The 18,757-nt window shown below is 45.5% G+C and overlaps 20 non-coding genes and 35 pseudogenes across 20 annotated transcripts; all 55 read right to left on the reverse strand.

Annotated features, from left to right (window-relative positions):
- Window positions 1-126: 126 nt before the first annotated feature.
- Window positions 127-243, reverse strand: LOC120549949 (annotated as a pseudogene).
- A 104-nt stretch (window positions 244-347) lies between these two features.
- On the reverse strand, window positions 348-466 carry LOC120550511 (annotated as a pseudogene).
- Window positions 467-798: 332 nt separating this feature from the next.
- Window positions 799-919, reverse strand: LOC120550355 (annotated as a pseudogene).
- A 330-nt stretch (window positions 920-1,249) lies between these two features.
- Window positions 1,250-1,368, reverse strand: LOC120550310 (annotated as a pseudogene).
- Window positions 1,369-1,635: 267 nt separating this feature from the next.
- LOC120550504 lies at window positions 1,636-1,752 on the reverse strand (annotated as a pseudogene).
- Window positions 1,753-1,859: 107 nt separating this feature from the next.
- Window positions 1,860-1,978, reverse strand: LOC120550096. Its single transcript, XR_005637573.1, has one exon. It is a non-coding gene; the product is annotated as a 5S ribosomal RNA (ribosomal RNA).
- Window positions 1,979-2,081: 103 nt separating this feature from the next.
- Window positions 2,082-2,200, reverse strand: LOC120550383 (annotated as a pseudogene).
- A 100-nt stretch (window positions 2,201-2,300) lies between these two features.
- Window positions 2,301-2,419, reverse strand: LOC120550107. Its single transcript, XR_005637584.1, has one exon. It is a non-coding gene; the product is annotated as a 5S ribosomal RNA (ribosomal RNA).
- Window positions 2,420-2,523: 104 nt separating this feature from the next.
- On the reverse strand, window positions 2,524-2,641 carry LOC120550305 (annotated as a pseudogene).
- A 104-nt stretch (window positions 2,642-2,745) lies between these two features.
- Window positions 2,746-2,864, reverse strand: LOC120550172. The gene has a single exon (XR_005637647.1). It is a non-coding gene; the product is annotated as a 5S ribosomal RNA (ribosomal RNA).
- A 104-nt stretch (window positions 2,865-2,968) lies between these two features.
- Window positions 2,969-3,087, reverse strand: LOC120550008. Its single transcript, XR_005637499.1, has one exon. It is a non-coding gene; the product is annotated as a 5S ribosomal RNA (ribosomal RNA).
- A 532-nt stretch (window positions 3,088-3,619) lies between these two features.
- LOC120550205 lies at window positions 3,620-3,738 on the reverse strand. The gene has a single exon (XR_005637678.1). It is a non-coding gene; the product is annotated as a 5S ribosomal RNA (ribosomal RNA).
- Window positions 3,739-3,842: 104 nt separating this feature from the next.
- LOC120549964 lies at window positions 3,843-3,957 on the reverse strand (annotated as a pseudogene).
- Window positions 3,958-4,064: 107 nt separating this feature from the next.
- On the reverse strand, window positions 4,065-4,182 carry LOC120550346 (annotated as a pseudogene).
- Window positions 4,183-4,286: 104 nt separating this feature from the next.
- LOC120550469 lies at window positions 4,287-4,401 on the reverse strand (annotated as a pseudogene).
- Window positions 4,402-4,506: 105 nt separating this feature from the next.
- LOC120550184 lies at window positions 4,507-4,625 on the reverse strand. Its single transcript, XR_005637658.1, has one exon. It is a non-coding gene; the product is annotated as a 5S ribosomal RNA (ribosomal RNA).
- A 541-nt stretch (window positions 4,626-5,166) lies between these two features.
- On the reverse strand, window positions 5,167-5,284 carry LOC120550478 (annotated as a pseudogene).
- A 105-nt stretch (window positions 5,285-5,389) lies between these two features.
- LOC120550539 lies at window positions 5,390-5,508 on the reverse strand (annotated as a pseudogene).
- Window positions 5,509-5,608: 100 nt separating this feature from the next.
- LOC120549997 lies at window positions 5,609-5,727 on the reverse strand. Its single transcript, XR_005637489.1, has one exon. It is a non-coding gene; the product is annotated as a 5S ribosomal RNA (ribosomal RNA).
- A 104-nt stretch (window positions 5,728-5,831) lies between these two features.
- On the reverse strand, window positions 5,832-5,950 carry LOC120550196. The gene has a single exon (XR_005637669.1). It is a non-coding gene; the product is annotated as a 5S ribosomal RNA (ribosomal RNA).
- Window positions 5,951-6,280: 330 nt separating this feature from the next.
- LOC120550157 lies at window positions 6,281-6,399 on the reverse strand. Its single transcript, XR_005637632.1, has one exon. It is a non-coding gene; the product is annotated as a 5S ribosomal RNA (ribosomal RNA).
- A 327-nt stretch (window positions 6,400-6,726) lies between these two features.
- LOC120550116 lies at window positions 6,727-6,845 on the reverse strand. The gene has a single exon (XR_005637592.1). It is a non-coding gene; the product is annotated as a 5S ribosomal RNA (ribosomal RNA).
- A 106-nt stretch (window positions 6,846-6,951) lies between these two features.
- On the reverse strand, window positions 6,952-7,069 carry LOC120550353 (annotated as a pseudogene).
- A 103-nt stretch (window positions 7,070-7,172) lies between these two features.
- Window positions 7,173-7,289, reverse strand: LOC120550378 (annotated as a pseudogene).
- A 104-nt stretch (window positions 7,290-7,393) lies between these two features.
- LOC120550524 lies at window positions 7,394-7,508 on the reverse strand (annotated as a pseudogene).
- Window positions 7,509-7,613: 105 nt separating this feature from the next.
- On the reverse strand, window positions 7,614-7,732 carry LOC120549923 (annotated as a pseudogene).
- Window positions 7,733-7,836: 104 nt separating this feature from the next.
- On the reverse strand, window positions 7,837-7,954 carry LOC120550328 (annotated as a pseudogene).
- Window positions 7,955-8,058: 104 nt separating this feature from the next.
- Window positions 8,059-8,177, reverse strand: LOC120550324. Its single transcript, XR_005637717.1, has one exon. It is a non-coding gene; the product is annotated as a 5S ribosomal RNA (ribosomal RNA).
- Window positions 8,178-8,281: 104 nt separating this feature from the next.
- Window positions 8,282-8,400, reverse strand: LOC120550009. The gene has a single exon (XR_005637500.1). It is a non-coding gene; the product is annotated as a 5S ribosomal RNA (ribosomal RNA).
- Window positions 8,401-8,504: 104 nt separating this feature from the next.
- LOC120550124 lies at window positions 8,505-8,623 on the reverse strand. Its single transcript, XR_005637600.1, has one exon. It is a non-coding gene; the product is annotated as a 5S ribosomal RNA (ribosomal RNA).
- Window positions 8,624-8,731: 108 nt separating this feature from the next.
- LOC120550389 lies at window positions 8,732-8,849 on the reverse strand (annotated as a pseudogene).
- Window positions 8,850-9,839: 990 nt separating this feature from the next.
- Window positions 9,840-9,955, reverse strand: LOC120550501 (annotated as a pseudogene).
- A 330-nt stretch (window positions 9,956-10,285) lies between these two features.
- LOC120550458 lies at window positions 10,286-10,405 on the reverse strand (annotated as a pseudogene).
- Window positions 10,406-10,729: 324 nt separating this feature from the next.
- LOC120549944 lies at window positions 10,730-10,846 on the reverse strand (annotated as a pseudogene).
- Window positions 10,847-10,954: 108 nt separating this feature from the next.
- On the reverse strand, window positions 10,955-11,073 carry LOC120550496 (annotated as a pseudogene).
- Window positions 11,074-11,400: 327 nt separating this feature from the next.
- LOC120550484 lies at window positions 11,401-11,516 on the reverse strand (annotated as a pseudogene).
- A 107-nt stretch (window positions 11,517-11,623) lies between these two features.
- On the reverse strand, window positions 11,624-11,746 carry LOC120549916 (annotated as a pseudogene).
- Window positions 11,747-12,717: 971 nt separating this feature from the next.
- Window positions 12,718-12,833, reverse strand: LOC120550319 (annotated as a pseudogene).
- A 543-nt stretch (window positions 12,834-13,376) lies between these two features.
- LOC120550105 lies at window positions 13,377-13,496 on the reverse strand. The gene has a single exon (XR_005637582.1). It is a non-coding gene; the product is annotated as a 5S ribosomal RNA (ribosomal RNA).
- Window positions 13,497-13,600: 104 nt separating this feature from the next.
- On the reverse strand, window positions 13,601-13,719 carry LOC120550208. The gene has a single exon (XR_005637680.1). It is a non-coding gene; the product is annotated as a 5S ribosomal RNA (ribosomal RNA).
- A 105-nt stretch (window positions 13,720-13,824) lies between these two features.
- On the reverse strand, window positions 13,825-13,944 carry LOC120550268 (annotated as a pseudogene).
- Window positions 13,945-14,056: 112 nt separating this feature from the next.
- LOC120550317 lies at window positions 14,057-14,174 on the reverse strand (annotated as a pseudogene).
- A 321-nt stretch (window positions 14,175-14,495) lies between these two features.
- On the reverse strand, window positions 14,496-14,613 carry LOC120550273 (annotated as a pseudogene).
- Window positions 14,614-14,717: 104 nt separating this feature from the next.
- Window positions 14,718-14,836, reverse strand: LOC120550219. Its single transcript, XR_005637691.1, has one exon. It is a non-coding gene; the product is annotated as a 5S ribosomal RNA (ribosomal RNA).
- Window positions 14,837-14,941: 105 nt separating this feature from the next.
- On the reverse strand, window positions 14,942-15,060 carry LOC120549977. The gene has a single exon (XR_005637470.1). It is a non-coding gene; the product is annotated as a 5S ribosomal RNA (ribosomal RNA).
- Window positions 15,061-15,164: 104 nt separating this feature from the next.
- Window positions 15,165-15,283, reverse strand: LOC120550119. The gene has a single exon (XR_005637596.1). It is a non-coding gene; the product is annotated as a 5S ribosomal RNA (ribosomal RNA).
- A 323-nt stretch (window positions 15,284-15,606) lies between these two features.
- Window positions 15,607-15,724, reverse strand: LOC120549958 (annotated as a pseudogene).
- Window positions 15,725-16,053: 329 nt separating this feature from the next.
- LOC120550253 lies at window positions 16,054-16,171 on the reverse strand (annotated as a pseudogene).
- A 104-nt stretch (window positions 16,172-16,275) lies between these two features.
- LOC120550093 lies at window positions 16,276-16,393 on the reverse strand. The gene has a single exon (XR_005637571.1). It is a non-coding gene; the product is annotated as a 5S ribosomal RNA (ribosomal RNA).
- Window positions 16,394-16,497: 104 nt separating this feature from the next.
- Window positions 16,498-16,615, reverse strand: LOC120550234. The gene has a single exon (XR_005637705.1). It is a non-coding gene; the product is annotated as a 5S ribosomal RNA (ribosomal RNA).
- A 104-nt stretch (window positions 16,616-16,719) lies between these two features.
- On the reverse strand, window positions 16,720-16,836 carry LOC120549953 (annotated as a pseudogene).
- Window positions 16,837-16,936: 100 nt separating this feature from the next.
- On the reverse strand, window positions 16,937-17,055 carry LOC120550467 (annotated as a pseudogene).
- A 108-nt stretch (window positions 17,056-17,163) lies between these two features.
- LOC120550309 lies at window positions 17,164-17,281 on the reverse strand (annotated as a pseudogene).
- A 104-nt stretch (window positions 17,282-17,385) lies between these two features.
- LOC120550326 lies at window positions 17,386-17,503 on the reverse strand (annotated as a pseudogene).
- A 103-nt stretch (window positions 17,504-17,606) lies between these two features.
- Window positions 17,607-17,725, reverse strand: LOC120550372 (annotated as a pseudogene).
- Window positions 17,726-18,757: the final 1,032 nt, after the last annotated feature.

Genomic DNA, 18,757 nt, shown 5'->3' on the forward strand with positions numbered 1-18,757 from the left:
AGATCGGTATTCAGGTTGGTATGGCCGTAAGCCATTAGAGAGGTGAAAACAAGTATATTTATAGATGGTAAAATGCAATTACTTTGTGGTATAAAGAACACACTGCTGTTGAAAGTGTAATAAAACAGCTTACAGCACCGGGTATTCCCAGGCAGTCTCCCATCCAAGTACTGACCCGACCTACCTTGCTTAGCTTCCAAGATCAAAGGAGATCGGGCATGTTCGCTTGGTATGGCCGTAAGCCATTAGAGTAGGTGAACACAAGGTATTTATACATGGTAAAATGCAAGTATACTTGTGGTATATAGAAGGAGCATAGCCCCTGCTGTTGTAAAATGGTAATAAAAAGCTTAGAGCACCGGGTATTCCCAGGCAGTCTCCCATCCAAGTACTGACCCGGCCCTACCTTGCGCTTACTTCCGAGATCAAACGAGATCGGGCTGTTCACTGTGGTATGGCCGTAAGCCATTAGAGTAGGTGAAAACAAGTATATTTATAGATGGTAAAATGCAAGTACACTTGTGGTATAAATAAGAGACAGAGCCCTGCTGTTGTAAAAAGTGTAGAATAAACAACTTACAGCACCGGTATTCGTAGGCAGTCTCCCATCCAAAGTACTGACCGCCCTACCTTGCTTAGCTTCCGAGATCAAACGAGATCGGGCATGTTCCGCGTTGGTATGGCCGTAAGCCATAAGAGCAGGTGAAAACAAGTATATTTATAGATGGTAAAATGCAAGTATACACTTGTGGTATAAATTAGAGACACAGACCCTGCTGTTGTAAAAGTGTAAAAAAAAGCTTACAGCACCCGGGTATTCCCAGGCAGTCTCCCATCCAAGTACTGAACCGTGCCCTACCTTGCTTAGCTTTCGAGATCAAACGAGATCGGGCGTGTTCGCGGTGGTATGGCCGTAAGCCATTAGAGTAGGTGAACACAAGGTAGTTATATATGGTAAAATGCAAGTATACTTGTGGTATATAGAAGGAACATAGCCCCTGCTGTTGTAAAATGGTAATAAACAGCTTACAGCAACGGGTATTCCCAGGCAGTCTCCCATCCAAGTACTGACCGGCCCTACCTTGCTTAGCTTCCGGAGATCAAACGAGATCGGGCGTATTTTTGATTGTATGGCCGTAAAGCCATTAGAGTGCAGGTGAAAACAAGATATTTATACATGGTAAAATGCAAGTACACTTGTGGTATATAGAAGGAGCATAGCCCCTGCTGTTGCAAAATGGTAATAAAAAGCTTACAGCACCGGGTATTCCCAGGCAGTCTCCCATCCAAGTACTGACCCGGCCCTACCTTGCTTAGCTTCCGAGATCAAACGGAGATCGTCGTATTCAGGGTGGTATGGCCGTAAGCCATTAAAGTAGGTGAAAACAAGGTATATTTATAGATGGTAAAATGCAAGTATACTTGTGGTATATAGAAGGAGCATAGCCCCTGCTGTTGTAAAATGGTAATAAACAGCTTACAGCACGGGTATTCCCAGGCAGTCTCCCATCCAAGTACTGACCCGGCCTACCTTGTAGCTTCGAGACAAACAGATGGGTACAGGGTGGGTAGCAAAGAGGAAAAAAGAAAAAAAAATGAATACATTGTAAAATAGAGCACAGTCCCTGCTAAATAGTAATAAACACCGGTATTCCCAGGCAGTCTCCCATCCAAGTACTGACCCGGCCCTACCTTGCTTAGCTTCCGAGATCAAACGAGATCGGGCATGTTCACGGTGGTATGGCCGTAAGGCAATAGAGTAGGTAAACACAAGATATTTTATACAATGGTAAAAATGCAAGTATACTTGTGGTATATAGAAGGAGCATAGCCCCTGCTGTTGTAAAATGGTAATAAAAAGCTTACAGCACCCGGTATTCCCAGGCAGTCTCCCATCCAAGTACTGACCCGGCCCTACCTTGCTTAGCCTCCGAGATCAAACGAGATCGGGCGTATTCAGGGTGGTATGGCCGTAAGCCATAAGATAGGTGAAAACAAGTTATTTATAGATGGTAAAATGCAAGTATACTTTGTGGTATATAGAAGGAGCATAGCCCTGCTGTTGTAAAATGGTAATAAACAGCTTACAGCACCGGGTATTCCCAGGCAGTCTCCCATCCAAGTACTGACCCGGCCCTACCTCTGCTTAGCTCCGAGATCAAACGAGATCGGGCGTGTTCAGGGTGGTATGGCCGTAGCCATTAGAGCATGTGAACACAAGATATTTAATGGTAAAATGCAAGTACACTTGTGGTATAAATAAGGAGCAAAGACCTGCTGTTGTAAAGTGTAGAATAAAAAGCTTACAGCACCGGGTATTCCCAGGCAGTCTCCCATCCAAGTACTGACCCGGCCCTACTTTGCTTAGCTTCCGAGATCAAACGAGATCGGGCGTGTTCAGGGTGGTATGGCCGTAAGCCATTAGAGCAGGTGAAAACAGGCTATTTATAGATGGTAAAATGCAATGACACTTGTGGTATAAATTAGGAGCAGAGACCCTGCTGTTGAAAGTGTAGAATAAAAAGCTTACAGCACCGGGTATTCCCAGGCAGTCTCCCATCCAAGTACTGACCCGCCCTACCTTGCTTAGCTTCCGAGATCAAACGAGATCGGGCGTGTTCACGGTGGTATGGCCTTAAGCCTTTAGAGTAGGTGAACACAAGGTATTTATAGATGGTAAAATGCAATTACACTTGTGGTATAAACAAGAAGCATAGCCCCTGCTGTTGTAAAATGGTAATAAACAGCTTACAGCACCGGGTATTCCCAGGCAGTCTCCCATCCAAGTACTGACCCGGCCCTACCTTGCTTAGCTTCCGAGATCAAACGAGATCGGGCGTATTCAGGGTGGTATGGCCGTAAGCCATTAGAGTAGGTGAACACAAGGTATTTATAGATGGTAAAATGCAAGTATACTTGTGGTATATAGAAGGAGCATAGCCCCTGCTGTTGTAAAATGGTAATAAACAGCTTACAGCACCGGGTATTCCCAGGCAGTCTCCCATCCAAGTACTGACCCGGCCCTACCTTGCTTAGCTTCCGAGATCAAACGAGATCGGGCATGTTCACGGTGGTATGGCCGTAAGCCATTAGAGTAGGTGAAAACAAGATATTTATAGATGGTAAAATGCAAGTATACTTGTGGTATATAGAAGGAGCATAGCCCCTGCTGTTGTAAAATGGTAATAAAAAGCTTACAGCACGGTATTCCCAGGCAGTCTCCCATCCAAGTACTGACGCCCTACCTTGCTTAGCTCGATAAACGAGATCGGGCATTCGGTGGTATGGCCTAGCCATTAAAGAAGGTGAAAACAAGATATTTATAGATGGTAAAATGCAATTACACTTGTGGTATAAAAAAGGAGCACAGACCCTGCTGTTGTAAAGTGTAAATAAACAGCTTACAGCACCGGGTATTCCCAGGCAGTCTCCCATCCAAGTAATTACAACCCGCCCTACCTTGCTTAGCTTCGGAGATCAAACGAGATCGGGCTGTTCACGGGTATGGCCGCAGCCATTAGAGTAGGTGAACACAAGGTATTTATACATGGTAAAATGCAAGTATACTTGTGGTATATAGAAGGAGCATAGCCCCTGCTGTTGTAAAATGGTAATAAACAGCTTACAGCACCGGGTATTCCCAGGCAGTCTCCCATCCAAGTACTGACCCGGCCCTACTTTGCTTAGCTTCCGAGATCAGACGAGATCGGGCGTGTTCAGGGTGGTATGGCCGTTAGTTTCATTAAAGCATGTGAACACAAGATATTTATGCATGGTAAAATGCAAGTACACTTGTGGTATAAATAAGGAGCAATCCTGCTGTTGTAAAGTGTAGAATAAAAAGCTTACAGCACCGGGTATTCCCAGGCAGTCTCCCATCCAAGTACTGACCCGCCCTACCTGCTTAGCTTCCAAGATCAAACGAGATCGGCGTATTCATGTGGAATGGCCATAAGCCACTAGAGCAGGTGAAAACAGGCTATTTATAGATGGTAAAATGCAAATGACACTTGTGGTATAAATAAGGAGCAGAGCCCCCGCTTGTTGTAAAGTGTAAATAAAACAGCTTACAGCACCGGTATTCCCAGGCAGTCTCCCATCCAAGTACTGACCCGCCCTACCTTTGCTTAGCTTCCGAGATCAAACGAGATCGGGCGTGTTCACGGTGGTATGGCCGTAAGCCATTAGAGTAGGTGAACACAAGATATTTATAGATGGTAAAATGCAAATACACTTGTGGTATAAAGAAGGAGCAGAGCCCCTGCTGTTGTAAAATGGTAATAAACAGCTTACAGCACCGGTATTCCCAGGCAGTCTCCCATCCAAGTACAGACCCGCCCTACCTTGCTTAGCTTCAAGATCAAACGAGATCGGCGTATTCACGGTGGTATGGCCGTAAGCCATTAGAGTAGGTGAACACAAGGATATTTATAGATGGTAAAATGCAAGTATACTTGTGGTATATAGAAGGAGCATAGCCCCTGCTGTTGTAAAATGGTAATAAAAAGCTTACAGCACCGGGTATTCCCAGGCAGTCTCCCATCCAAGTACTGACCCGGCCCTACCTTGCTTAGCTTCCGAGATCAAACGAGATCGGGCGTATTCAGGGTGGTATGGCCGTAAGCCATTAGAGCAGGTGAAAACAAGATATTTATAGATGGTAAAATGCAATGACACTTGTGGTATAAATAAGGAGCACAGACCCTGCTGTTGAAAGTGTAGAATAAACAGCTTACAGCACCGGTATTCCCAGGCAGTCTCCCATCCAAACTACCCGCCCTACCTTGCTTAGCTTCGCGATCAAACAGATCGGCATATTCACGGTGGTATGGCCGTAAGCCATTAGAGTAGGTGAAACAAGATATTTATAGATGGTAAAATGCAAGACACTTGTGGTATATAAAGAAGGAGCAGAGACCCTGCTGTTGTAAAAGTGTAAATAAACAGCTTACAGCACCGGGTATTCCCAGGCAGTCTCCCATCCAAGTACTGACCCGCCCTACCTTGCTTAGCCTATAAACGAGATCGGGCGTGTTCACGGTGGTATGGCCGTAAGCCTTTCAGGAGTAGGTGAACACAAGGTATTTATACATGGTAAAATGCAAGTATACTTTTGGTATAAATTAGAAGGAGCATAGCCCCTGCTGTTGTAAAATGGTAATAAACAGCTTACAGCACCGGTATTCCCAGGCAGTCTCCCATCCAAGTACTGACCCGGCCCTACCTTGCTTTAGCTTCCGAGATCAAACGAGATCGGGCGTATTCAGGTGGTATGGCCGCTAAGCCATTAGAGCAGGTGAAAACAAGATATTTATAGATGGTAAAATGCAAGGACACTTTGTGGTATAAATAAGAGCAGAGACCCTGCTGTTGAAAAGTGTAAAAAAAAAGCTTACAGCAACGGGTATTCCCGGCAGTCTCCCATCCAAGTACTGACCCGGCCCTACCTTGCTAAGCTTCCGAGATCAAACGAGATCGGGCATGTTCACGGGTGGTATGGCCGTTAGCCATTAGAGTAGGTGAACACAAGATATTTATAGATGGTAAAATGCAAGGATACTTGTATAAATAAGGAGCACAGCCCTGCTGTTGTAAAATGGTAATAAACAGCTTACAGCACCGGGTATTCCCAGGCAGTCTCCCATCCAAGTACTGACCCGGCCCTACCTTGCTTAGCTTCCGAGATCAAACGAGATCGGGCATGTTCAGGGTGGTATGGCCGTAAGCCATTAGAGTAGGTGAACACAAGGTATTTATACATGGTAAAATGCAAGTATACTTGTGGTATATAGAAGGAGCATAGCCCCTGCTGTTGTAAAATGGTAATAAACAGCTTACAGCACCGGGTATTCCCAGGCAGTCTCCCATCCAAGTACTGACCCGGCCCTACCTTGCTTAGCTTCCGAGATCAAACGAGATCGGGCGTATTCAGGGTGGTATGGCCGTAAGCCAATTAGAGCAGGTGAAACACAAGATATTTATACATGGTAAAATGCAAGTACACTTTGTGGTATAAAGAAGGAGCATAGACCCTGCTGTTGTAAAATGGTAATAAACAGCTTACAGCACCGGTATTCCCAGGCAGTCTCCCATCCAAGTACTGACCCGCCCTACCTTGCTTAGCTTCCAGATCAAACGAGATCGGGCGTATTCAGGGTGTATAGCGGTCAGTAGCCATTAGAGCAGGTGAAAACAAGATATTTATAGATGGTAAAATGCAAGGACACTTGTGGTATAAATAAGGAGCACAGACCCTGCTGTTGTAAAGTGTAGAATAAACAGCTTACAGCACCGGGTATTCCCAGGCAGTCTCCCATCCAAGTACTGACCCGGCCCTACCTTGCTTAGCTTCCGAGATCAAACGAGATCGGGCATGTTCACGGTGGTATGGTCGTAAGCCATTAGAGTAGGTGAACACAAGGTATTTATACATGGTAAAATGCAAGTATACTTGTGGTATATAGAAGGAGCATAGCCCCTGCTGTTGTAAAATGGTAATAAAACAGCTTACAGCACCGGGTATTCCTCAGGCAGTCTCCCATCCAAGTAACTGACCCGCCCACCTTGCTTAGCTTCGAGATCAAACGAGATCGGGCGTATTCAGGGTGGTATGGCCGTAAGCCATTAAAGAAGGTGAAAACAAGATATTTATAGATGGTAAAATGCAAGTATACTTGTGGTATATAGAAGGAGCATAGCCCCTGCTGTTGTAAAATGGTAATAAACAGCTTACAGCACCGGGTATTCCCAGGCAGTCTCCCATCCAAGTACTGACCCAGCCCTACCTTGCTTAGCTTCCGAGATCAAACGAGATCGGGCATGTTCAGGGTGGTATGGCCGTAAGCCATTAGAGCAGGTGAACACAAGTTATTTAGCGATGGTAAAATGCAAGTACACTTGTGGTATAAATAAGGAGCAGAGCCCCTGCTGTTGTAAAGTGTAGTAATAAAAAGCTTACAGCACCGGGTATTCCCAGGCAGTCTCCCATCCAAGTACTGACCCGCCCTACTCTGCTTAGCTTCCAAGATCAAACGAGATCGGGCTTGTTCAGTGTGGTATGGCCATAAGCCATTAGAGCAGGTGAAAACAGGATATTTATAGATGGTAAAATGCAAGGACACTTGTGGTATAAATTAGGAGCAGAGACCCTGCTGTTGAAAGTGTAGAATAAAAGCTTACAGCACCGGTATTCCCAGGCAGTCTCCCATCCAAGTACTGACCCGCTCTACCTTGCTTAGCTTCCGAGATCAAACGAGATCGGGCGTGTTCACGGTGGTATGGCCTTAAGCCTTTAGAGTAGGTGAACACAAGATATTTATAGATGGTAAAATGCAATTACACTTGTGGTATAAACAAGAAGCAGAGCCCCTGCTGTTGTAAAATGGTAAAAAACAGCTTACAGCACCGGGTATTCCCAGGCAGTCTCCCATCCAAGTACTGACCCGGCCCTACCTTGCTTAGCTTCCAGATCAAACGAGATCATTGTTCACGGTGGTATGGCCGTAAGCCATTAGAGTAGGTGAACACAAGGTATTTATAATATGGTAAAATGCAAGTATACTTGTGGTATAAAGAAGGAGCATAGCCCCTGCTGTTGTAAAATGGTAATAAAAAGCTTAAGAAGAACGGTATTCCCAGGCAGTCTCCCATCCAAGAACTGACCCGGCCCTACCTTGCTTAGCTTCCGAGATCAAACGAGATCGGGCTTATTCAGGGTGGTATGGCCGTAAGCCATTAAAGAAGGTGAAAACAAGATATTTATAGATGGTAAAATGCAATTACACTTGTGGTATAAAAAAGAGCACAGACCCTTGCTGTTGTGAAAGTGTAAGAAAAAGCTTACAGCACCGGTATTCCCAGGCAGTCTCCCATCCAAGTAACTGACCCGCCCTACCTTGCTTAGCTTCCGAGATCAAACGAGATCGGGCATATTCAGGGTGGTATGGCCGTAAGCCATTAGAGTAGGTGAACACAAGGTATTTATACATGGTAAAATGCAAGTATACTTGTGGTATATAGAAGGAGCATAGCCCCTGCTGTTGTAAAATGGTAATAAACAGCTTACAGCACCGGGTATTCCCAGGCAGTCTCCCATCCAAGTACTGACCCGGCCCTACCTTGCTTAGCTTCCGAGATCAAACGAGATCGGGCGTATTCACGGTGGTATGGCCGTAAGCCATTAGAGCAGGTGAAAACAAGATATTTATAGATGGTAAAATGCAAAGACACTTGTGGTATAAATTAGGAGCACAGACCCTGCTGTTGAAAGTGTAGAATAAAAAGCTTACAGCACCGGGTATTCCCAGGCAGTCTCCCATCCAAGTACTGACCCGGCCCTACCTTGCTTAGCTTCCGAGATCAAACGAGATCGGGCATGTTCACGGTGGTATGGCCGTAAGCCATTAGAGTAGGTGAACACAAGGTATTTATACATGGTAAAATGCAAGTATACTTGTGGTATATAGAAGGAGCATAGCCCCTGCTGTTGTAAAATGGTAATAAACAGCTTACAGCACCGGGTATTCCCAGGCAGTCTCCCATCCAAGTACTGACCCGGCCCTACCTTGCTTAGCTTCCGAGATCAAACGAGATCGGGCGAGTTCACGGTGGTATGGCCGTAAGTTTCAATAAAGAAGGTGAAAACAAGATATTTATACATGGTAAAATGCAAGTATACTTGTGGTATAAATAGAAGGAGCATAGCCCCTGCTGTTGTAAAATGGTAATAAACAGCTTACAGCACCGGTATTCCCAGGCAGTCTCCCATCCAAGTACTGACCCGCCCTACCTCTGCTTAGCCTCCGAGATCAAACGAGATCGGGCATGTTCAGGGTGGTATGGCCGTAAGCCATTAGAGCATGTGAACACAAGATATTTATAAGATGGTAAAATTCCAATACACTTGTGGTATAAATAAGGAGCAGAGCCCCTGCTGTTGTAAAGTGTAGAATAAAAAGCTTACAGCACCGGTATTCCCAGGCAGTCTCCCATCCAAGTACTGACCCGCCCTACTCTGCTTAGCTTCCAAGATCAAACGAGATCGGGATATTCAGTGTGGTATGGCCTAAGTCACTAGAGCAGGTGAAAACAGGAAACTTATACATGGTAAAATGCAAGGACACTTGTGGTATAAATAAGGAGCAGAGACCCTGCTGTTGTAAAGTGTAGAATAAAACAGCTTACAGCACCGGTATTCCCAGGCAGTCTCCCATCCAAGTACTGACCCGGCCCTACCTTGCTTAGCTTCGAGATCAAACGAGATCGCATATTCAGGGATGGTACGTAAGCCATTAGAGTAGGTGAACACAAGGTATTTATACATGGTAAAATGCAAGTATACTTGTGGTATATAGAAGGAGCATAGCCCCTGCTGTTGTAAAATGGTAATAAAAAGCTTACAGCACCGGGTATTCCGGGGCAGTCTCCCATCCAAGTACTGACCCGGCCCTACCTTGCTTAGCTTCCAGATCAAACGAGATCGGGCGATTCAGGGTGGTGATAGGCCGTAAGCCATTAAAGCAGGTGAAAACAAGATATTTATAGATGGTAAAATGCAAGTATAACTTGTGGTATAAATAAGGAGCAGAGACCCTGCTGTTGTAAAATGGTAAAAAAAAGCTTACAGCACCGGTATTCCCTTAGGCAGTCTCCCATCCAAGTACTGACCCGCCCTACCTTGCTTAGCTTCCTCGAGATCAAACGAGATCGGTGTTCAGGGCTGGTATGGCCGTATGCCATTAGAGTAGGTGAACACAAGGTATTTATACATGGTAAAATGCAAGTATACTTGTGGTATATAGAAGGAGCATAGCCCCTGCTGTTGTAAAATGGTAATAAACAGCTTACAGCACCGGTATTCCCAGGCAGTCTCCCATCCAAGTACTGACCCGCCCTACCTTGCTTAGCTTCCGAGATCAAACGAGATCGTGCATTCAGGGTGGTATGGCCAGTAAGCCATTAGAGCAGGTGAAAACAAGATATTTATAGATGGTAAAATGCAAAGACACTTGTGGTATAAATAAGGAGCAGAGACCCTGCTGTTGTAAAGTGGTAGAATAAACAGCTTACAGCACCGGTATTCCCAGGCAGTCTCCCATCCAAGTACTGACCCGGCCCTACCTTGCTTAGCTTCCTCGAGATCAAACGAGATTGGGGAAACACGGTGGTATGGGTAATGTAGTCATTAGAGTAGGTGAACACAAGGTATTTATACATGGTAAAATGCAAGTATACTTGTGGTATATAGAAGGAGCATAGCCCCTGCTGTTGTAAAATGGTAATAAACAGCTTACAGCACCGGGTATTCCCAGGCAGTCTCCCATCCAAGTACTGACCCAGCCCTACCTTGCTTAGCTTCCGAGATCAAACGAGATCGGGCATGTTCAGGGGGTGATATGGCGTAAGCCATTAGAGCATGTGAACACAAGATATTTATAGATGGTAAAATGCAATTACACTTGTGGTATAAATAAGGAGCAGAGCCCCTGCTGTTGTAAAATGTAAATAAAAAGCTTACAGCACCGGTATTCCCAGGCAGTCTCCCATCCAAGTACTGACCCGCCCTACCTTGCTTAGCTTCCAAGATCAAACGAGATCGGGGTATTCAGTGTGGAATGGCGTAAGCCAAGAGCAGGTGAAAACAAGATATTTATAGATGGTAAAATGCAAATGACACTTGTGGTATAAATAAGGAGCAGAGACCCTGCTGTTGTAAAGTGTAGAATAAAACAGCTTACAGCACCGGGTATTCCCAGGCAGTCTCCCATCCAAGTACTGACCGGCCCTACCTTGCTTAGCTTCCGGAGATCAAACGAGATCGGGCTATTCAGGTGGTATGGCCGTAGCCATTCAGGAGTAGGTGAACACAAGATATTTATACATGGTAAAATGCAAGTATACTTGTGGTATATATAGAAGGAGCATAGCCCCTGCTGTTGTAAAATGGGTAATAAACAGCTTACAGCACCGGGTATTCCCAGGCAGTCTCCCATCCAAGTACTGACCCGCCCTACCTTGCTTAGCTTCGCAGATCAAACGAGATCGGGCGTTATTCAGGGTGGTATGGCCGTAAGCCATTAGAGCAGGTGAAAACAAGATATTTATAGATGGTAAAATGCAAGGACACTTGTGGTATAAAGAAGGAGCACAGACCCTGCTGTTGTAAAGTGGTAGAATAAAACAGCTTACAGCAACGGGTATTCCCAGGCAGTCTCCCATCCAAGTACTGACCCGCCCTACCTTGCTTAGCTTCCCGAAGATCAAACGAGATCGGGCGAACACGGTAGGATGGCAAGCACATTAGAGTAGGGAAAACAAGATATTTATACATGGTAAAATGCAAATACACTTGTGGTATAAATAAGGAGCATAGACCCTGCTGTTGTAAAGTGTAGAATAAACAGCTTACAGCACCGGTATTCCCAGGCAGTCTCCCATCCAAGTACTGACCCGGCCCTACCTTGCTTAGCTTCCGGAGATCAAACGAGATCGGGCATGTTCATGGTATGGCCGTAAGCCATTAGAGTAGGTGAAAACACAAGATATTTATACATGGTAAAATGCAAGTATACTTGTGGTATATAGAAGGAGCATAGCCCCTGCTGTTGTTAAAATGGGAATAAAAAGCTTACAGGCACCGGGTATTCCCAGGCAGTCTCCCATCCAAGATACTGACCCGGCCCTACCTTGCTTAGCTTCCGAAGATCAAACGAGATCGGGCGTGATCTAGGGTGGTATGGCCGTAAGCCATTAAAGAAGGTGAAAACAAGGTATTTATAGATGGTAAAATGCAAGTATACTTGTGGTATATAGAAGGAGCATAGCCCCTGCTGTTGTAAAATGGTAATAAAACAGCTTACAGCACCGGAATATTCCCAGGCAGTCTCCCATCCAAGTACTGACCCGGCCCTACCTTGCTTAGCTTCCGAGATCAAACGAGATCGGGATTCAGGTGGTATGGCCGACCATTAGAGTAGGTGAAAACAAGATATTTATAGATGGTAAAATGCAATACACTTGTGGTATAAATAAGAGCACAGACCCTGCTGTTGTAAAGTGTAAATAAAAGCTTACAGCACCGGGTATTCCCAGGCATCTCCCCATCCAGAACTGACCCGCCCTACCTTGCTTAGCTTCCAAGATCAAACGAGATCGGGCATGTTCACGGTATGGCCGTAAGCCATTAGAGTAGGTGAACACAAGGTATTTATACATGGTAAAATGCAAGTATACTTGTGGTATATAGAAGGAGCATAGCCCCTGCTGTTGTAAAATGGTAATAAAAAGCTTAGAGAACGGGTATTCCCAGGCAGTCTCCCATCCAAGTACTGACCCGCCCTACCTTGCTTAGGTTCGGAGATCAAACGAGATTGGGCGATTCAGGGTGGTATGGCCGTAAGCCATTAAAGAAGGTGAAACAAGATATTTATAGATGGTAAAATGCAAGTATACTTGTGGTATATAGAAGGAGCATAGCCCCTGCTGTTGTAAAATGGTAATAAACAGCTTACAGCACCGGGTATTCCCAGGCGTCTCCCATCCAACCTGACCCGCCCTACCTTGCTTAGCTTCCGAGATCAAACGAGATCGGGCATATTCAGGGTGGTATGGCCGTAGTTTATTAGAGCATGAAAACAAGTAATTAAAAATTGTAAAATGCAATACACTTGTGGTATAAATAAGGAGTAGAGCCCCTGCGTTGTAAAGTGTAGAATAAAAAGCTTACAGCACCGGTATTCCCAGGCAGTCTCCCATCCAAGTACTGACCGGCCCTACTCTGCTTAGCTTCCAAGATCAAACGAGATCGGGGTATTCAGTGTGGTATGGCCGTAAGCCACTAGAGCAGGTGAAAACAAGATATTTATAGATGGTAAAATGCAAAGACACTTGTGGTATAAATAAGGAGCAGAGACCCTGCTGTTGTAAAGTGTAGAATAAACAGCTTACAGCACCGGTATTCCCAGGCAGTCTCCCATCCAAGTACTGACCCGCCTCTACCTTGCTTAGCTTCCGAGATCAAACGAGATCGCAGCATTGTATGGCCGTAAGCCATTAGGAGTAGGTGAACACAAGGTATTTATACATGGTAAAATGCAAGTATACTTGTGGTATATAGAAGGAGCATAGCCCCTGCTGTTGTAAAATGGTAATAAAAAGCTTACAGCACCGGTATTCCCAGGCAGTCTCCCATCCAAGTACTGACCCGCCCTACCTTGCTTAGCTTACTGAGATCAAACGAGATCGGGCTATTCAGGGTGGTATGGCCGTGAAGCCATTAAAGCAGGTGAAAACAAGATATTTATACATGGTAAAATGCAAGTACACTTGTGGTATAAATAAGGAGCATAGACCCCTGCTGTTGTAAAATGGTAAGAAAAAGCTTACAGCAACCGGTAATTCCCAGGCAGTCTCCCATCCAAGTACTGACCCGGCCCTACCTTGCTTAGCTTCCGAGATCAAACGAGATCGGGCGTATTCACGGTGGTATGGCCGTAAGCCATTAGAGAAGGTGAAAACAAGATATTTATAGATGGTAAAATGCAAGTATACTTGTGGTATATAGAAGGAGCATAGCCCCTGCTGTTGTAAAATGGTAATAAACAGCTTACAGCACCGGGTATTCCCAGGCAGTCTCCCATCCAAGTACTGACCCGGCCCTACCTTGCTTAGCTTCCGAGATCAAACGAGATCGGGCGTATTCAGGGTGGTATGGCCGTAAGCCATTAGAGCAGGTGAAAACAAGATATTTATAGATGGTAAAATGCAAATGACACTTGTGGTATAAATTAGGAGCACAGACCCTGCTGTTGTAAAATGGTAATAAACAGCTTACAGCACCGGGTATTCCCAGGCAGTCTCCCATCCAAGTACTGACCCGGCCCTACCTTGCTTAGCTTCCGAGATCAAACGAGATCGGGCATAATTAAGGTGGTATGGTCAGTAAGCCATTAGAGTAGGTGAACACAAGGTATTTATACATGGTAAAATGCAAGTATACTTGTGGTATATAGAAGGAGCATAGCCCCTGCTGTTGTAAAATGGTAATAAAAAGCTTACATGTTTACAGCACGGGTATTCCCAGGCAGTCTCCCATCCAAGTACTGACCCAGCCCTACCCTGCTTAGCTTCCGAGATCAAACGAGATCGGGCATAATTAGGGTGGTATGGCCGTAAGCCATTAGAGCATGTGAACACAAGATATTTATGCATGGTAAAATGCAAACACTTGTGGTATAATAAAGGAGCAGAGCCCCTGCTGTTGTAAAGTGTAGAATAAAAGCTTACAGCAACCGGTTATTCCCAGGCAGTCTCCCATCCAAGTACTGACCCGCCCTACTTGCTTAGCTTCCAAGATCAAACGAGATGGCATATTCAGTGTGGAATGGCCATAAGCCATTAGAGCAGGTGAAAACAAGATATTTATAGATGGTAAAATGCAATGACACTTGTGGTATAAATAAGGAGCAGAGACCCTGCTGTTGAAAAGTGTAAATAAAAGCTTACAGCACCGGGTATTCCCAGGTATCCCCATCCAAGTACTGACCCGGCCCTACCTTGCTTAGCTTCCGAGATCAAACGAGATCGGGCGCTATTCACGGTGGTATGGCCGTAAGCCATTAGAGTAGGTGAACACAAGGTATTTATACATGGTAAAATGCAAGTATACTTGTGGTATATAGAAGGAGCATAGCCCCTGCTGTTGTAAAATGGTAATAAACAGCTTACAGCACCGGGTATTCCCAGGCAGTCTCCCATCCAAGTACTGACCCGGCCCTACCTTGCTTAGCTTCCGAGATCAAACGAGATCGGGCGTATTCAGGGTGGTATGGCCGTAAGCCATTAGAGCAGGTGAAAACAAGATATTTATAGATGGTAAAATGCAAATGACACTTGTGGTATAAATAAGGAGCATAGACCCTGCTGTTGTAAAATGGTAATAAACAGCTTACAGCACCGGGTATTCCCAGGCAGTCTCCCATCCAAGTACTGACCCGGCCCTACCTTGCTTAGCTTCCGAGATCAAACGAGATCGGGCGTGTTCACGGTGGTATGGCCGTAAGCCATTAGAGTAGGTGAACACAAGGTATTTATACATGGTAAAATGCAAGTATACTTGTGGTATATAGAAGGAGCATAGCCCCTGCTGTTGTAAAATGGGAATAAAAAGCTTACAGCACCGGGTATTCCCAGGCAGTCTCCCATCCAAGTACTGACCCAGCCCTACCTTGCTTAGCTTCCGAGATCAAACGAGATCGGGCATGTTCACGGTGGTATGGCCGTAAGCCTTTAGAGTAGGTGAACACAAGGTATTTATACATGGTAAAATGCAAGTATACTTGTGGTATATAGAAGGAGCATAGCCCCTGCTGTTGTAAAATGGTAATAAAAAGCTTACAGCACCGGGTATTCCCAGGCAGTCTCCCATCCAAGTACTGACCGGCCCTACCTCTGCTTAGCTTCGGAGATCAAAAGATCGTGTGATTCAGGGTGGTATGGCCGTAGCCATTAAAGAAGGTGAAAACAAGATATTTATAGATGGTAAAATGCAAGTACACTTGTGGTATAAATAAGGAGCATAGACCCTGCTGTTGTAAAATGGTAAAAAAAAGCTTACAGCACCGGGTATTCCCAGGCAGTCTCCCATCCAAGTACTGACCCGCCCTACCTTGCTTAGCTTCCGGAGATCAAACGAGATCGGGGATACACGGTGGTATGGGCCGTAAGCCATTAGAGTAGGTGAACACAAGGTATTTATACATGGTAAAATGCAAGTATACTTGTGGTATATAGAAGGAGCATAGCCCCTGCTGTTGTAAAATGGTAATAAACAGCTTACAGCAACGGGTATTCCCAGGCAGTCTCCCATCCAAGTAACTGACCCGGCCCTACCTTTTAGCTTCCCGAGATCAAACGAGATCGGGCGTAATTCACGGTGGTATGGCCGTAAGCCATTAGAGCAGGTGAAAACAAGATATTTATAGATGGTAAAATGCAAAATATACTGTGGTATAAATAAGAGCAGAGACCCTGCTGTTGTAAAGTGTAGAAAAAAAAAGCTTACAGCACCGGGTATTCCCAGGCAGTCTCCCATCCAAGTACTGACCCGCCCTACCTTGCTTAGCTTCCGAGATCAAACGAGATCGGGCATGTTCACGGTGGTATGGCCGTAAGCCATTAGAGTAGGTGAACACAAGGTATTTATACATGGTAAAATGCAAGTATACTTGTGGTATATAGAAGGAGCATAGCCCCTGCTGTTGTAAAATGGGAATAAACAGCTTACAGCACCGGTATTCCCAGGCAGTCTCCCATCCAAGTACTGACCCGGCCCTACCTTGCTTAGCTTCCGAGATCAAACGAGATCGGGCGTATTCAGGGTGGTATGGCCGTAAGCCATTAAAGAAGGTGAAAACAAGATATTTATAGATGGTAAAATGCAAGTATACTTGTGGTATATAGAAGGAGCATAGCCCCTGCTGTTGTAAAATGGTAATAAACAGCTTAGAGCACCGGTATTCCCAGGCAGTCTCCCATCCAAGTACTGACCCGGCCCTACCTTGCTTAGCTTCCGAGATCAAACGAGATCGGGCGTATTCAGGGTGGTATGGCCGTAAGCCATTTAAGAAGGTGAAAACAAGATATTTATAGATGGTAAAATGCAAGTATACTTGTGGTATATAGAAGGAGCATAGCCCCTGCTGTTGTAAAATGGTAATAAACAGCTTACAGCACCGGGTATTCCCAGGCAGTCTCCCATCCAAGTACTGACCCGCCCTACCTCGCTTAGGCTCCGAGATCAAACGAGATCGGCATATTCAGGGTGGTATGGCCGTAGTCATTAGAGCATGTGAAACAAGAATTTATAATGGTAAAATGCAATTACACTTGTGGTATAAATAAGGAGCAGAGCCCTGCTGTTGTAAAATGTAGAATAAACAGCTTACAGCACCGGTATTCCCAGGCAGTCTCCCATCCAAGTACTGACCCGGCCCTTACTTTGCATAGCTTCCAAGATCAAACGAGATCGGGCGTATTCAGTGTGGAATGGCCGTAAGCCATTAGAGCAGGTGAAAACAGGCTATTTATAGATGGTAAAATGCAAATGACATTTGTGGTATAAATAAGGAGCATAGACCCTGCTGTTGTAAAGTGTAGAATAAAAAAAGCTTACAGCACCGGGTATTCCCAGGCAGTCTCCCATCCAAGTACTGACCCGGCCCTACCTTGCTTAGCTTCCAAGATCAAACGAGATCGGGGTGATTCAGGTGGTATGGCCGTAAGCCATTAGAGTAGGTGAACACAAGATATTTATAGATGGTAAAATGCAAGTACACTTGTGGTATAAAGAAGGAGCAGAGCCCCTGCTGTTGTAAAATGGTAATAAACAGCTTACAGCAACCGGTATTCCCAGGCAGTCTCCCATCCAAGTACTGACCCGGCCCTACCTTGCTTAGCTTCCGAGATCAAACGAGATCGTGCGATACACGGTGGTATGGCCGTAAGCCATTAGAGTAGGTGAACACAAGGTATTTATAGATGGTAAAATGCAAGTATACTTGTGGTATATAAAAGGAGCATAGCCCTGCTGTTGTAAAATGGTAATAAACAGCTTACAGCACCGGTATTCCCAGGCAGTCTCCCATCCAAGTACTGACCCGCCCTACCTTGCTTAGCTTTCCGAGATCAAACGAGATCGGGCGTGATTCAGGGTGGTATGGCCGTAAGCCATTAAAGCAGGTGAAAACAAGATATTTATACATGGTAAAATGCAAGTATACTTGTGGTATAAATTAGAAGGAGCAGCCCCTGCTGTTGTAAAATGGTAATAAACAGCTTACAGCACCGGGTATTCCCAGGCAGCCCCTTATCCATGGCCCGACCGGCCCCACCTGCTGAAGTCAGCCCGGACTCAAACGAGATCGGTTTTATTCAGGGCAGGCGGTCGTGAAGCCATTTGGGCAGTGAAACAAGATATTTATAGATGGTAAAGTCGCAAGGTATACCGCGGTATAATGGAGCAGCAGTCCCCTGCTGTTGCGTAAAAATTCGGTAAACAGCTTGGCAGCACCGCATCCGCAGGCCCCTATCTGGGGTACCGCCGACCCGGCCCCACCTTGGTTTAGCTTCCTGATCAAACGAGACTGGCGCGGTTCAGGTGGGTATGGCCGTGTCAATAGAGAGCAGGGTGGAAACAAGGTATTTGGTACATGGTAAAATGCAAGTATACTTGTATATAATGGTTATATTCCGAAGGTTAAAAATAACGGGAACAAAAAGCTACAGTAACCGGTATCCTGGTGGCAGTGTCCCATCCGGCATCGACCCAGTCCTACCTGGCTTAGCTTCCTGAGACCATTGAGGATTCCGGGTAATGTTCAGGGTGGTGCGGTCAAGCCATTAGAGCATGTGGCAACACAAGCCATTTTAGCCGGTTGTAAAATCCAACTGACCCCAGGCAAACCAGAGCAGATTCCGCTACTGCTGCAAACGGTAACAAACAGCCTGTGTGCTAACCGGGTATCTCTGTGCCCATCCGCATCAGAATCCGGGCCCCACCTTGTTTAGCTTCCGAGACAGAAACGGATCGGCGTATTCAGGTGAAGTGGCACAAGCCATTGAAAAGGCAGCAAGATATTTTAATAGGATGGTAAAAATGCAAATTACACTTTGTGGTTAAAATTGGCAGCGACCAAGGCTGGGTAAAATGCACAAACAGCCGCTGAGCACCCAGGTAATTCCTGGGCCCCAGAACCCGCAC

Source organism: Perca fluviatilis, chromosome 20, assembly GCF_010015445.1.
Source record: "Perca fluviatilis chromosome 20, GENO_Pfluv_1.0, whole genome shotgun sequence".
Lineage (NCBI taxonomy): Eukaryota > Metazoa > Chordata > Actinopteri > Perciformes > Percidae > Perca > Perca fluviatilis.